General features: G+C 27.7%; 1 pseudogene; it reads left to right on the forward strand.

The window, feature by feature from the left end:
• Window positions 1-10,308: 10,308 nt before the first annotated feature.
• LOC132949624 (rho GTPase-activating protein 190-like) lies at window positions 10,309-16,958 on the forward strand (annotated as a pseudogene).
• Window positions 16,959-17,431: the final 473 nt, after the last annotated feature.

A 17,431-nucleotide genomic window follows, 5' to 3' on the forward strand; every position in this document is an offset into this window, starting at 1 on the left:
TGAGATAATGGTCAAACGACCAATGTTGGCCGCGTCTCCTTCAGTAGCGATGGCGTCACGCAAATGGTGTACTCGTCTGATCGTAACTTCGACTGATTAAAACGAATGATATTAAAACGCTCCCTTAATATTCAAATTAAAAAAAAATAATAAATAAATATTATTCTAACTCCTACAACACATAACTCCTACAACACTTAACTCTTACAACACATAGCAACCATTAATAAACAAAAAATTCTATCGTAAATATCAAAATGTCCGTTTAAGCACGTACCCGGAGTGATCAATTCCCTTTTTAAATTAGCCTATGACACTCACAAAGAATGTGGTTTTTTTTATTGGTGAAAGAATTTTTGAAATCGGTCCAGTAATTCCAGAGATTAAACTCAAAAACGTCAACTAACAACTCCTCTTTATATAATAATATAGATTATTATTTACTATACTGCACCAGTATATAAGACTAAACAGCTAGATAGTAGATATACAAGCAGCTTATATAAAATATAAAACTAGATAATATTATTAAAAATCTTATGGAATATATTTATGTAATTATGTACAATGTACATATTATAACCATATATAGGTAATAAATCTATGGGTAAGCCGGTAAGGTCTATTCCAATATATCTTTATTCCAAAGAGGATGTCAAGATAAAATTTTACTGTTGTCATTAAGTATTAACACATGTGACGTGGAAATGCATTCACATGAATAATATGTCTATCATAAATAGTTCTAAGTGATTTTAGAGTTAAAAATTAAAACACTTTTAATATTAACAATAAATATAAAGATGTTATAGCTCCCCGTAACATTGACAAGTTATAACACAAGCTATGTAATATAGTAATTTGATAGTATTAGCCATTAGGTAGGTATTTGAATAGTTCATCATATATTGCTAGGTAGTTACCTTCATGGTAATAATGTAATTTGGTATTAACTTTTAACAAAACTAACTAACTATTTGCAGTGGTCGGATATAATTTAATGCTCGGGAGTCGAGACATACTATACCGTTTTTTGTGATGCGCTAACGTTACAGCTACCTACTTGACTACTTCTCAAAAAAGTTTTTCACTATCGCTACTACTTTTTTTTTTTAAATGATGTAGTTTGTTACTTTTTTGCTACATTGTTTTTTTTTAATTTTCTTGTAGTTTCAGTCGCTTAAGTTATTTAATAAAAAGGACAAAATATTGAATACTTACTTTAAAAAAATCAAAATTCAAAAAGCCTAAAAGGTAAAACCGTCGAAAACGAAAAGAGAGATAATTTGTCTTATACTCTTATCTATAATCTATGTTATACCATTGATATAAAATAGTTAGTTAAATATCAATCTAGCAGAAAAATTCAAAAATACACTCATCATCATCGTTGTATAATAATTATCATGACGTATTGTATTAAGAAATTTGCATTGAGCAAGTTAAGGGCCGTTCTAGTAACGTAATTATTTTAAATACTTTAATAAATTGTCATCAAATAGGTATAAGTGGCGACAAATTACATTTTTTTCCATACGCTATCCTTAATTGTTTAGATATAGTATTTCGCTATATTGTGTATTTCTGTGTACTGCAGTGTATTGTAGTGGCACTATGTTAATATTCTTACAAATAAAGTATAGTATGCTTCTGTAGCTTTTCTGCAATTAGAACGATACTCCCGAGTTTCGACCACTGGCTATTTCTCGTGTGACTTTTTTAAAGTTTATTTTATCATATTATGTCTAGTTTGTACCTACACATGAACGTGTCTTTTCAGTTATAGTTATGCACAAGATAGTTCTGATAACACATTTTAGTACCTATAATAGCCTAATTTATTGCTTTAAGCTAAAATATATGAATGGTGGAATATTTTAAGTAAAAAAACTCAGGCGTTCGAATAGGAATATCATTCTACCTCATAATGTAAACGATTCAAGACTAAATATTTTTCATACATTGTATATTATAGATGATAGTATACGTAAGTATTATATATACCTACGTGTCATAACTGTTTACAACGCGTTTTGACGCATTGGCGTATATTATCTCAAAAATAAGATTACAATTTGTAATTTAATTTATACTGATAATATTAACAATTAACAAGTAACAACAATTTTTTATGACATAATTACAGATGTTTATGTGTTTATATCTTATTAAATATTATATACTATGTATAGTCTACACTCTACTATTGATAGTTTATTGAGCTAGACAAGTTGTAGGTACTAAATGGTATAGTATTGTTATAATCTAACGGATAAAACTATTTAATAATTTACTATTATCACACAGATGGACAGTTTATATCTGTATAATACGTACGTCATATATCTGACTATAAAAAAAATTTAATAAACTTTATAACAAGTTAAACTATTAATATCATGTAACTTTAAATAATATAAATTATCAGGCAATCTTGTACTAAATTATGTCCTGGGAATAAAAAATAAGTCAAATACATTTTAATATATTATAATAATGTAATGCTGTCAAATACTATCTACGTACTACCTAACGATTACCGAAATCGATTGATATTATATTAATATATTCTTATGAAATTGAAAAACAATATTAAATCATATACGTGAATAATGTGCTATGTTAAATAACCCAATATTAATATTTGTGAACTAATTACAATATACGTCATATTACATATAGGTTATTTAAATTAAAATATATTTTATCATAATTGATATTATACAATTAGTTATTTGTTTAAAAATTTTAATAAACCTTATGAAAAAAAGTTTTGAACAAAAGTAAGCATTACTTATACTTACCTACATTTTTTGTATCATACTGCACGAAATTAGATAATATTTTACAAATAATCTTAGTATAGGGACTTTTATTAGTTAGGTACCTATCTGCAGGTTATCAGAATTAATTTTAAAACACTTTGCAGTTTTATGCACTCGCCTATATTTTAAGAAATTTAAGGTTCGTTAAATAATCATGTATTTTAAATTTTTAGTTATTATTTAGTCTTTGCTCAGACCCGTTTTTTATCGTAGAACTACAATTATTTATCATTGAATTTAAATTAAAGATATCTATATAACAATAGTTACTCATGACAAGGTACAATCGAAATCTACTGTACGTCTGTACAGCAGAGCGGCTACCTACTGAGTATTGGCTACTCGACGGCTTTTTTATTTCTGTAATATTAACAATATTGTATTTATATTTTACATTTTATCAACAAAATATTTCACGAACTACAGTCATTCCACTCATTTTAAAAGATGAGGTAACCTACAACCGCTACGCCTACTACCATAGAACAATGCAAAATATACAATACCTACATAAATTAAAAACCGCTGGTAACAAACACAACAGCTGATTGTATAGTATAGAAGCAGCTGTTCAGTATTTTAAGTTGGTAGATCTACATTTAGTATCTTAATATATTATTGTTTTGTTTGAAATTTGAACAATATTATTGCCACCAAAATATTGTATTGCTTGTTATAACATTTTTCTTTAAATAATATTGTTGATATAAAATTTTAAAACTTTTTATTTTCAGTATTACAAAATATACAATTTTATACTGTACCTACAAGTACCGCATCGTCTATAAATTATAGATATCGGGTGATAATTTATCATTGAACACTCAATATTTCAAAAATTTAAAACGTTTTTGAATACAATTTTTTACATGGTTTCTAATCGTTAAAAACAACATTTTTTAAGTATATATGTATATTTTAATATTTTTTATCCTCAAAATTGTTTAAGTATTTATTTTTTTGATTGACAACATACAGTTTTAATTTTATATTCCAAAAGAGAATATTTTTCTTATTAAATCGAAACATAAAATATCTAATTTAGGATGAATAGTTCATAATAGTTATAATAGTATAAGATTTAAAGTTTTGATAAGTGGAGTGGAGTGTTAGCTACGCAGTTACCCCACAAAATTATGGTTCGGTTCACTACTCTGCTTATCTAAATTTTAAATAGCTACCTATAGGCTATACTCATACACTACTTATCCTAAATTTGTATCTAAATACTCGGAAAAATATTCTGCTTTCGAAGATAAAATATAAATTGTATGTTGTAATTCAAAAAAGTAAAAAATTAAAAATATTATTAGGATAAAAAATATTTGAAAATATAATTTTTGATAAAAAACCGTTGTTTTGTATCAACTTGAAACCATGGAAAAATATTTTCTAAAACATTATTACTTTTTGAATAATGAGTTTCTTACGTTCAATAAATCACCAGGAATATAAAAAAAAAAATGTCAAAATATTGATTAGAACAGTATAGTTAGGTAATTTTGTTACACCTTGTATATTATATCTCCGATTCTTTCTGGAGTTGTTCTGTGCCTCTGTCTAATTATGCCTTTAGTGTAACGAATAGTTTTCCGGAAATGTGTAACTATATAGCATCTTGCTGACTTATTACTTTTTTTTATTATATATTTATATATCACACCACAGATTTCTATTCAAGAAATATAGTATACTACAAGTAGTCTGTGTATCAAACCCCATCAAACACAAATGAAACGAAAAAGATAAAAAGTAAACAATTTTCTTTTATATGCAACATCAAACAAAACGTCGGTGTACCTACACCGCTGATGTCGTCAGAAATTAAGTTGATGGTCTTCAATACAAACATCAGACTGGCCGGCCATGACAACCGGGACAATAAATGTTATTCATAAATTCGTCGGGCACGATTGTATGAAAGGCGAAACACTCAGACACTAGTACGATTATCGGCGTACGTAAAATATAAAACATTAAAATTGAAGACAATATATGTTTGTCTAGAACTACCGCGGACACATCCATCGTTGTATATATCAAAAAAGTAATTGATATAGTCGTTTGAAACGTTAGCCTAGGCTGTTTAAAATTTGTTGAATAATAAATTGCAATGCTTCAATTCTAAATGACTTCCGTATCGTTTTATCAGCTATCAGCAGTAAATAAAGTTTAAACTGACAATCCCCATACCACATCAAATCCCAGTTAAAATTTTTTTCGTTGTCTGTAAAAATGTTCAGTTGTCTCAACGCTGTGTTATCTACAATTTACGTATTGTTTTTACGTATTTAAATTTATGTATGCGTTGATGGACGGCTCAATTTTTTCATGAACAACGCTTTATCTCGTGGTTTTTTTCTCAGAATTTTATTGCCTCTGCATAAGGAGGAACCCGCCCCAAATCGCTTGAGTTATCATAATAATTCTGTCTCAGTTTGGCTCACAACGACAGTTGTAGAAACCTTTATATAGTGGCAACATTGCGTATAACGCTTTACGATTAATTAATAAATAATTAATATATATATATATTTTATATTTATACCAATTAACAACTATTTATTGATTAAAAATAAAATGTATAAAAAACAATAGGTACTACGTATTAGTTATCGAGATACAATGTATAACATATTAAAAAATAACATTATTTTGCATCAGGTATAATATTTTCGTACAATAGAATAAAATATTGGATTTATTTTAATTGTACAGAAGTAGAACGTGACCTCTTCTAGGACCGAGATCGTATATTATACACTATAATATTGTAATCGTAGGTATATAATATACGTATACTCTGAATAGGCATTGTGACGCCTTGGGCGTACACATTTTTTTACAAAGTAGCTAGCGATGATCAAAATTATATGGATGTATAGCTTTCAAAAAAATAATGAGGCAAGAATTCGATAGAAAAATAAACATGTTATGATAAAAATATAAAATAATATTATTTTATCTTAACGTATAATATATGTGGAATCTAAAATAGCTTATTGTATAAAAATTACACACGAGTACATGACTGCTTCTTTCAGAGCATGTATATTATGTCTAAATACTAAATTATCATTAAGTTTGTGTCAAAATAAATAAATAAGATAGTCAATTGTTTAAAATAATTAAATAAATAATTAATATTTAAGGCTCTTAAGGCTGTTGAAAGTGGGTCATTTTGTCGTCGTTTTTTCGTGGAAATAATTTATATGTGGAAGAAAAATTCACCCAGTACCAAAAGCCCGATTTTAATTTTGAAAACATGTTTAAATTTCTCATTTTCTTTTCTAAGTTAGGTAGAAAATGGATTTTCGATTTTTTTTTTAGTAACACTAAAGCAAAGGTGAATTTTGAAAAAAAAAAAAAGAAATATCATTTGATACTATACCAATTAAACAAAATAAAAAATGAAAAATCCATTTTTCCTATATAAACTAGAAAATAGAATAAGGAATTCAAACATGTTTTTAAAATGAAAATCGGGCTTTTGGTACCTACTGGCTGAATTTTTTTCCCGCTTTTTGGGACTTTCATGATAAAACTTTTTTGATCGCAACATTTAGTGACTTGAGACTGCGCATATTATGTACCATGTACGTTACTGATTTCCAAGAATCTTAGCTGTAGTTTATCTTTAATTACATAAAGCGTTCGGGGAATTCACGCACACTAATGATCATTCACTACACACCCAGTCACAGTCGATATATAATATTGCCTAAATCCGACCCCTTAAAAATGTTTCACTATCAACAGCGATTTAAAATAAAAGACAATTAATACGTTTTGGATGATTTATATTTTGCATTTTTGTATGATTTTTTACACAATATTTTAGTATTTAGACTACCTACTAATAATATAAAGGTTATAAACGTATAACTTATAAGTATTGGAGTGGAAAAGTTGATTATGATTATTGTGTGACACTGTGACTAGTGTGAGTGAAGTTGGTATAATTTGATATATCATATATATAATATTATAATATAGTAAGTTTAATTATATCATAATGGATCTTCAATTTTTGTATACTTATAGCCTATAGGCAGTGGCGTATTTACGGGGGGGATTTGAAGGATCAATCCCCAAATTGGTCTTTTTCTGTTGCTATTATTAAAGAATTTAAATATACATACCTAGACGCTAAATCGTGTTTAATATTTACTATCTTAATGTATTTTTCATTTTTGTAAATAAAGTTTAAAAAAATACAGTCAAAAGGTTATTAATAGCCTTTTATTACGCCATTGAAACTCACCTATGTCGTAGCTAGCGCGATTTCTATCCGATTTCTATTCTATAGTGCTGTTCTATATGTGGGCCACATTCGATGCACCTCAGCAGGGCACGGGTGTATGGTAATACACATAACCGTACAGTTGTAATTTTGTAAAATAAAAACAAGATTTTTTTTACACAAATACCAAAATCAATATATTATAATATTATTATGGAATCATGGTCTAGTACAGGGGTTCCCAACCTTTTTATCATCGAGTACCACCAGATAATTTTAGAATCAGTTCGCGTACACCACTTCAATTCTAAAACTAAACTAGGAGTCAAAGGTCAAATTTTTTTTTAACGTACATTTTTATTATTTATTCATTTCTTAACATATTTTCTTATTAGATATTTATGAAAGTAAAAAAATCTTAATTTTTAATTAAATCTTAATATTTAAGTTTATTACAATTTTTAAATTTAATGTGATATTTGTTGTTTATTTTGTACAAGAACATCAATATCAGGCTGAATGGAACTTATTTTCACTCTTTTGTGTCATTTTGAATATCGAGCCTACTTCTGTACTTATTTTTCAAATACATGTTTGGCTGTGTTTTTGATTTTTTACTTGTGTTTCCAACGGAAGTAGTATCATCGCTACATTTAAGAAATCTCTTCATTTTTACGTACAAATTGTATTTAAAATAAAAGTTTCATAAAATAAAACACTACTAAAATACAGATCGTTTTATTTGGACGTATAACTCATTGAAATTTCGTTCGTATATTATCCAATAATCGTTATCGCTAATTGAGTTGACTATTTTTAGTGCTGTACTGCTGTCGGTAATCGTCAGTCATCCCGACGCGGCGACGCAGGTACATTAAATATTATCGGAAATAATATAATATTATGTAATATTACATTATAAAATGGTCCGTCATCCGTCGATAACGACGTATGGGAAAACTATTACAGTTTATCACTAATGCATGTGCAATAATACTATCTTAAATCGTGGTTTAGCCTAAAAATACCAATGTTGTTTTTCCAAACAAATAAAAATGCTGATAGCCTGATTGTGTGGAATATACTAGACCAGACTCACCAGAGATTCCCAACCCGTGGTACGCGTGCCACTAGTGGTACGTGAAAAGCTCGTAGGTGGTACGCGAAGAAATTTTAGATTCTGAGCGAAGCGATGAATGTATTGATTTTACAATGATGTGTGTTTTTTTTTTATTTTTTTTAAATTTTTGTGTCTGTCGTCACCTTTTAGGACAGTAAAAGTGCTTGGATTTTCTTCAATAGTAACTTTTCTGATAGGAAAGTGAATCTAGTTGGTACTTTGGGGGGTCAAAAATTTCCCAGTAGTTTTCACAAGCGACGTGAAAAACAAAAGAAAAATTAAGGAAAAACGGGAATTTTTACGCAAAATCTGTTTTCAAGAAAATAGATTTTGGTTTTTGGTGTAACTCTAAAACAAATGACTGTAGGGACATGACATTTTGACTGAATGTTTATATTAGCATTTTCTATACACGATAAAATTTTAAAAATATTTTGACTCTTTTTGAGCTGTTTACGGACATTGTCAGTTTTCAATTTTTTTAGTTTTTTTTTCTATAAATATCAATAAATTTTTATTTGTTGGGTAAAAAAGCGTGAAAATTTAATACAAGGCTCCTGATATATCATTCTAATAGTAGTTAAAAAATATTAAAAATACATAGGCACAATTTTTTTTTATAAGCATTTAAAGTTCAAATTTTGACAACATTTATCAAATTTATAATTTATTAATTATTTTGTGGTTAAAAATGTATAAAATGTTTAACTTTTATGGCTAAGGATTGAAAATTTAAAACAAGGCTCGACGTAAATAGGTTATATATAAATTACTTTCTTCACAATAATATCATCAAGTATATTTGGTAATATCATAGGCTGACTGACCGTTTTCGCTCAGAATCGTTTTTCTTATACAATGATATTATATCATTGAATTCAAATTTAACACCATCCATTACAGTAACCCACTTGTAACCTACTGTACAGCAGAGCGACATCCACTTATCCACCTTTTTTGGTATAATTTTTATAAAATGTATAATATGTAAATGGAAAATGTTATATCTTACATTATATTAATTAATTAGAATTATATTATATATTTATTTATGTATACGTCGTAATGTCGTATGTGGTATGTGGATGGTTTTCCCATACGTCGTTATCGACGGATGACGGACCATTTTATAATGTAATATTACATAATATTATATTATTTCCGATAATATTTAATGTACCTGCGTCGCCGCGTCGGGATGACTGACGATTACCGACAGCAGTACAGCACTAAAAATAGTCAACTCAATTAGCGATAACGATAATTGGATAATATACGAACGAAATTTCAATGAGTTATACGTCCAAATAAAACGATCTGTATTTTAGTAGTGTTTTATTTTATGAAACTTTTATTTTAAATACAATTTGTACGTAAAAATGAAGAGATTTCTTAAATGTAGCGATGATACTACTTCCGTTGGAAACACAAGTAAAAAATCAAAAACACAGCCAAACATGTATTTGAAAAATAAGTACAGAAGTAGGCTCGATATTCAAAATGACACAAAAGAGTGAAAATAAGTTCCATTCAGCCTGATATTGATGTTCTTGTACAAAATAAACAACAACAAATATCACATTAAATTTAAAAATTGTAATAAACTTAAATATTAAGATTTAATTAAAAATTAAGATTTTTTTACTTTCATAAATATCTAATAAGAAAATATGTTAAGAAATGAATAAATAATAAAAATGTACGTTAAAAAAAAATTTGACCTTTGACTCCTAGTTTAGTTTTAGAATTGAAGTGGTGTACGCGAACTGATTCTAAAATTATCTGGTGGTACTCGATGATAAAAAGGTTGGGAACCCCTGATATATAATATATATATAATAATTTTTGTGGTCAGTACACACTATATCATTATGCCAAATGACGACCAAGAAACCTTGAACAAAAAATAATAATACTATCGAACTTTACATCTTTGCCTATTTTAAAAGTTGAAACTTATTTAAACTGTAATACTACATGATAATGTTTAAAATTATGCGTTATAATGAGATGTGACGTATGATTCATAATCTGTGGTACACAGTGTAATCGATAAATAATGTGAATACACATTTATACTATTTCGATTATTATTTTATCACTAAATACTGTCCGTACAACACAATTATATTAAAGTACATTTGTAAACATAATAATATTAATAATATGTGCGATAGACATAATAAAATGTTATGAATTTTTCTCAATTTTTATTTGACCATCAGTTATAATTGTAATTTCTGTCCATAATTCTATAATTTTTGTAATTTATTTATTAAAACGTTACAGTGCATAATATATTTAACTACCTATTATATAAAATGTTATTCGTTTTATTTTGTATATACATATTATAATATAGTTCAGTTAAATACCACGATTTGATTGTACAGAACAACATATTGTTATGAGTTACCAACGTTTTAAGGACAACACATTTTGGTAAGATGAAACTTATTATGATACATTGGAATAGGTAGTCTTACATCAAGATGACTTGATATCCGCATAATATGTTGTCCTTGTCTTGGAAACGTGCAACATAGCAAATTTTAATTTAGCAGGATCCATTTTGTGTTGCTATTTTTAATACCTATCATAATAATTTGCCCTGTTATCAAATTTGAAGGTAAGAATATTATCTATGTTCTTTATTATTATCGGGTTTTATGTTTTATTATTAATTTTAAACCGAGTTATGAGAATTTTTAAAGTATTAATATTTTACATATTTATAGCCTGTTTCACAGCTGCACATACCGTAGACGTGGCTGTGAAACGGGCTTTATAACTTGCTTTAAAATTAAATTATTAAAAAGCTGATGAGATCAAACATATTCTTACCTTTAAATCATATGCTAAGTTAATTTATTGTAATATTAAAACTTACTAACAACACAAAATGGGTTCTTTTGAATGCAAATTTTCTTTGTAGTATGTTTGTAAGATATACACATGCGGGCATCATGTATTTTAATTTGAATAATTATAAAGGTTGATAGTTGATACATCTTACAAAAAATGTTTGAGTTAAGTTGGGAAATTCCATATATTTACTAATTAAAGTAATAAAATATTAGAATATTAAAAGTATTTTGAAATAGGTATATGTATTTAGCCATTTAGGTACCTACCTATATCTTAAAAAGTATAAACACGTTTAATAGGAATTTTTATTTTTTTGTTTTGTTTTTTAATATCTATAATCTATATAAAGCAAATAGCTTTATATTAAGTTATAATATTTGTCTCAACGACCTATTTTTATATATTTTACTAAGCTAATCAGTAATCACCCTTATCATAAAACTTTCCTCATATAGTATCTAGGTACCTATACCTAACTGTATAGTGACAATTTATATATCTACCTATGTTGAAAGTTGAAACAATTTATTTAATTAAATAGGTACCTATTACTATGAAATATGATCCAATAATGTTCTAATCCAAAATTCATATTTCTGTTTACATTATAGTCGTTTGGAAAAACAATACGTAAAGAAAACTGATATACCGCGTTACATTAATGTTGCTGTTGTGGGACTTTCTGGTGCAGAGAAAGAAAAAGGAGCAGTGGGAATCGGTAAATCATGTCTATGTAACAGATTCATGAGATCATCATCTAATGACTTCGAAGACGATCATAATTCTTTACTAAGCAATGTAACTGTATTTATTTAATATAAAACATAGGTACCTATATCTAATTATGTTTCTATATTTAGTCTGATTTTAGTGGACGAGTTGTTAATAATGATAATTTTTTATACTGGGGAGAAGTTATAAAAACATCTAAAGAAGGTACTGAATACACATTTCGTGTAATTGAACAAACTGAATTTATAGATGATTCAACATTTCAACCGTTTAATGGTAAATAACCCTTATCGTTTTTGCAATTTGTAAACACCCGTATTGGTATAAACAATGTTGGCCTGCTACCCGAGGGTCCGGGCCTTTTTTTTATTTATACCAAGGCTACAAGGCCAAATTTAATAAATGTATGCCTTTTAGTTTTAAATGTCCATCTTCATATTTAACTTATTTTAAATCACTGTGCCAGGAGCCTGATCACGAGGCAAACCAATTTAATTACTAATATTGTAATAGGCACTATGTAATATGCATATTGCATATACCTAGGTGCATAGTATAATGTATATATATAATCAGTAGTTTCAACTAGACAGTATATGGTTATCGACGTTAGCCCCACTAAACTATAATGCTTTTTTATATATTATATATTTAATGTCTTTTCACGTCATGTTTTGTATTTTTTTTAATAATAAACTTAAAGGTTTTAAACATTTTGAGTTTATCTGTTATGAATTATAATATTAATTATTATTAGAAATCAGTATTACTAGATTTAAATTTATTTAAAAACATACAAGCATTTTATTGAAGAGAAAAATGTTTAAGTTGTATATTTTTTTTTTTAATGATTATTTATATACATTTTTAAGGAGTGAAAATGGACCCATATATCAAACGCTGCGTGGCCACTAAAATTGAATCAGCTGAAAAATTAATGTATATTTGTAGAAGCCAATTAGGTATGTTAAAAACTCTTAATATTTGAATACAAATATATTTTTATTACGCCTGCACCGAAAGTTAAGTTTTCGATGACGATTGAAGCGTTGGAAAGCGATGTTTTTCCGTCCAGCGGGTGGTAAAGTGGGAATCCCCGAAAGCAGTACCGGGCGGTAAAGTGGAAATCCCCAAAAGTACCGGGTGGCAAAGTGGAAATCCCCAAAAGTACCGGGTGGTAAAGTAGAATTCCCCAAAAGTACCGGGCGGTAAAATGGAAATGTGCATTAGAGTACTGAACTCAGATATCACGGGTATTCACTGAACAGACATTCAAATCTATACTACGGTGCTCCTAAAACATAAACTTTTGGTTACATCTTATATTCATATTATAACCTCCCTGCATGACGCGTAAACATTTTTCTTTCATGAAATTGTTTTCGTATAACAATTTGGTTGTTGCCACAGATATATACTAATACTAGATAGCCGTCTTCGAATAAACACCACAAAATAAACTGAAACGCGACGCCATATGCAAAGACAACTCGATAAACAAACGTTATCAATATTAGACTATTATCAATATAATACATATTTATATTATAGATTTATTATTTTATTGTTATTGTTATTATTATTTAAAAATGAGAACTTACCTATATTTTGTTATTTCTCAGTTCTCTGTTTTATAATTCAATAATATGTTTTATATTATTAAACAGAGCCATTAATTAATACTACCTATATGTGACTATGTGGGATTTAACTAAATCGTAATGTTTTATGAATTATGAAACAAGGAAACATCGTAAAAAATACTAAGATATAAATTGCTGGTACTACATTATTATAATTACCTATATTATTAACAAAACTTATAAAATAGTAGGTTATTAAAAAATAGGTAGGTACATAATATTATTACATTATTGCAAAATTGTACAGTTAGCAAAAAAACGTAGAGTAGGTAGTAGTATGCATATGACTATTGATTATAAAAAATAATAGTTTTCGTTAATTTTTGACGTTTACTCACAGGGTTTAACAAGTCTGATGAAAACTGTTTACCATAGGAATGTAAACGAACACTTAAAATTTTGTTAACAAGCAAAGTTATTAAAACTAATTTATGCGGTCTTTCTAAAACACCAACATTTTCACAACTTAAATCTTTAAATATAGAATGGTCAAAACAAATTTGTTAACAACATGACTAATAATTTTTTTGTCTACGTTTTTAATATTGATACTTGAAAGATAGTTTGTATGATATAAGAAACTAATTTCAGATTCTTTAATTATTCTATATACACAATTAGATGTTATAACCAAACCACCTTGATTTTTTAGGAGAACAAACTGTTTGTGTCTGAGTGGTAAACAATAATTATGTTCATTTCTATTTTCTATAAATTTTGTTATCCAGGAATTGCAATCGATAATTTTACAAACTTTTTTAACAATAAGGTTAGGTCAAATAAAATATAATATAATTTAACCACGACAATTATTTAATTTGAACAATATGCGGAGTCTGGTTGTCGTTGAATAATAAGTGATAAATTAGTCTATGTACCAGCTATATGATAACGTTTGTTTATCGAGCAGTATTCTTTGCATATGGCGGCGTGTTTAACTGATAACGAGAAGACGGCTATCTAGTATTAGTATATATCTGTGGTTGTTGCATAGATTCCCGTATAATGCATTACCTTTGCCTTGATTACATTTTTTATTCTTATTTTATTTTAATATATAGTATAGGATAATAATTATTATTTATACTGAAATCTACACCACGGTCCTTACAAAACATAAGTTTTTGGTTACATCTTACATTCATATTATAATCTCTTTGCATGACGCTTAAAATAAATAAAACCAAATCGTTTCTTTCATGAAATATTGTTTTCGTAGAATAGCCTGGTTGTTTGCCTAGCCTGAATTATCTTTGCCGTGATGGCGCGTTTAATGAACGCAGAGGCGTGACAAAAAATAGTATGTGTGGCTCGTGCAGGAAGGCAATTTCAGTCTTGGGCGAAATGCGGCCCTCACATACGGCTCGTGCCGCACACGTCGCCCGCTACTGAAATAGCTCACTTTCCGCCCTTGCCACACAACATACTTTTTAAAGAGTTAAATTAATAATAATTTTTTATTTCTAATGTGCCATAATATATATATATGATGTTTATTTATGAATTGTTGAGATTAATATAAAAAAGGCAGGTAAGTGGATATCGCTCTGCTGTACAGTAGCCAGTAGGTTACAAGTTGGTCACTGTATAATGGATGGTATTAAATTTGAATTCAATGATATAAAATCATTGTATACGAAAGACGATTCTGAGCGGTGACGGTTTGTCAGTGTGGATATTTAATTACTAAAAGAAAGTAATCATTTTTACTGTCCTAATAAGCAATGACAGACACGAAAAAATAATTTAAAAAAATACATGTATCATTGTAAAATCAATACATTCATCGCTCCGCTCAGAATCTAAAAGGTATTTTTTTCAATATTATAGTAACTTATTATTTTATTAATTTCAGGTATTGAAGAAAAATTTGAACAAAAAGTGTTACCTCCCGGTAAATTCAATGTTGATGGTTTTTTATGCGTGTTTGATGTCAGTGTAGTACCCGGTCGTAGTATAGAAAAACAATTAGAAACTGTGACAAATATATTAAAAAATATAAAGAATACCACAAAACCTGTGGTATTAGTTACTACCAAAAATGATGAATTAAATGAAACATATGTTCAAGAAGTTCAAAAACTTGTATCCCGAAATGAATTTAAGAAAGCTATACCAATTGTTGAAACATCTGCTTGTCTGAATGTTAATGTTGATGCCGCTTTTATTGCTCTAGCTCATATTATTGATAGATTTAAAGGCCGTACAAAAATAGTTCCTTATTTGGAATCTATTAAAGACTACAGACTATTGATGTAAACCAGACGTTGGTACAATTATAAGTAAATACAGAAATGTTTATCATTTTCTATTTACGCAGTACCTAACTTTATTATGCAAATTTATATTTTGATTGGTCAATTTTACACATAAGTTTTAAATTTTGACAAAGCCGACTGGATCTCACTTAAACATTTTGTTGCAATTTAAAAAATATTAACCACAGGGAAACTATAAACATTCAGCTATTACTTAATTGATAATTTTTAATACTCAATGATATTTTTAAAATATTTAGATTCATTTTTTAGCAATAACCTATTTATGCGTCTATATTAATCATGAAAATCAAACAATCGTTATTATTAATTCAATCAATAATTTTAAACATAAAATTATATTTTATTATTAGAACTGATAATCTTGAAAATGTTAAAGACGATACAGGACGTCACAGTTTAGACGATATGTATCTCCTCGACGATGATACCTCCGAGACAACAGCTAACGTTTCATCTACTCTTATTAGTTCAAATCAAACAAAAACAAATCCAGTTACTACACTTCAAAGTAATTTAATCAAACCCTTTGAAAAAAATCAAGAAATTACATCAAATCCATACATGAGCATTGTAATGTCGTTTCTTCTCTACATGAAATTATTAAATGAGGAACAAAAATTAAAATTTCACCTTATTAACATCCTTCAATATTTAAAACATATTATTAAAAATCAACATCCACCCATACAAAAAACGTGTACTACATGAACAACCTGTGTCCCATTATCCAACTGCTCCTTTAAATTATTGTAATGATTATACAATGAACCAAAACTCATCTTCTAACTTACAATATAATTCCAGTTCTTACTTAAATGCTCAACCATACTCATACTCAAATCCAGCTTGTATACAACTTAATTATACTCATACTTCATCATCCTCTTATTCAGATCCCACTGTTCAAACCACACTCACGCCTACGTCATCGTCACAACCATCACCATCAAACCAGACACAATAAACATTTTTTTGATTGTTTATTTATAATAAATTATAATAATTAGGTATAAAATATGACCAGGTAGGTTATAATTTACATAATATTATTTTGTATGATTTTTAGTTTTCTTACTTAATTATTTCAATATGCGAATAATTGAAATACAATTATAAAGTAATGTTTTCTTTTAATATATTTTGTATCATATTTTTTTATTATTTTATATAAATTTAAAGATATTATGCTTTGAACAAAAAGAGGAAATGTTCGCAATTTTGTAATGCTATTTAAAATAAATTACTCATTTTTATTTCAAATAATTGTTTTGATATAAGTACCTACCCACTTAAGTAGCAATAAGTATCACTGTCCATTATTATATTATGACATGGTTTTAGGTGTAAATCGTCACCAAGTAAAGCAAAGATGTATTGGTCTTACAACTGAGTGACAACTGTTGTATAAAAAAAAAATAGTTTCTGAAAATACCTATTTTTTTTAGTATAAAAAATGCTACGAACATACATTTTGAAGGAGATTTTTGGTAGTAATTAGCAAATTGAATCTAGTTTGTATTTTGTGGTGTCAAAAATAGAAATTCCTCAGTTACTTATTATACCAGCTAATACTAAATAATTATGTGATGTGTCTTAGTCATAACATATTATTATACGTGTTTAGGTATAAATAACGTAGATAAAAATATAAAATTAAACTCAAATTAAATATGTTACCTCAAAGTCACCGTCAACTTTTCTTTCGGACTTATAGGATT

Source organism: Metopolophium dirhodum, chromosome 7 (assembly GCF_019925205.1).
Source record: "Metopolophium dirhodum isolate CAU chromosome 7, ASM1992520v1, whole genome shotgun sequence".
NCBI lineage: Eukaryota > Metazoa > Arthropoda > Insecta > Hemiptera > Aphididae > Metopolophium > Metopolophium dirhodum.